Below are 828 nucleotides of genomic sequence, written 5' to 3'. Positions count from 1 at the left end.
ATAAGTGTCAGCAATTGGGGTGATCTAGTATGAAGGAAGCCACAGAAATTCGATAGGAAGGCACTGTGGGAAGCATAGAGAGCACAATTTGAGCTCCTGGCAGAAATGAATGGAGGGACAAAGGAGCAGAAAGCAGTATATCTGGCAACGAGCCTGAAGGGACAACCACTGGAAATACTTGGACAGTTTTTAGCAGACAACAGGCACAACTATAGAGCACTGGTTGTTGCTCTAGCACTCGGGTATGGAACTCAAAATCAGTCCGAAGTCTACAGGGCAAGGTTTAGGACGAGAGTCCGTGCTAAAGGGGAGAGCCTGCAAGAGCTGGCACAGGATTTGAAAAATATTGCACACAAGGCCTATGCAACTGCACCACCTGATGTCCTCAAGCTGTCGCTGAGAGATCAGTTTGTAGTTGCTGCATCTGTTCATTTGCATGTCACAGCACTTAAGTCAACTACAATACCCCCTATGTCAGAGAAGATAATTTAGGGTAGGATAAAAAACATCCCCAAGGAAGCCTGATGCTTGTGGAAGCATCCAGGCCAGCAGATGTGAAAATTGGAAGGTTATTTGTGGCAGGTCATCAAGTAGTACCCATAACAGTGGCTAATTTCTCTAAATGTGAGCAGACACTTAAGGAAGGGTCATTGTTGGGTGTGTGCCAGGAGGTAGAGCTAGTCAATGTTAAGGCAAGAAATATGACCATAAAGAACATCCTCTCCCAGAACATTTAACTGACCTCTATAAGAAGAGCATAGTCCATTTGTCATCATCACAGGCTCTTTCAGGTTAAAAGGAACTTTTAGGAAACAAATTATTGCTGAC

Source organism: Limulus polyphemus, unplaced genomic scaffold (assembly GCF_000517525.1).
Source record: "Limulus polyphemus unplaced genomic scaffold, Limulus_polyphemus-2.1.2 Scaffold3188, whole genome shotgun sequence".
Classification (NCBI taxonomy): Eukaryota; Metazoa; Arthropoda; class Merostomata; order Xiphosura; family Limulidae; genus Limulus; species Limulus polyphemus.
The sequence above is the reverse complement of the archived record's forward strand: the minus strand, read 5'-3'. Positions refer to the sequence as shown.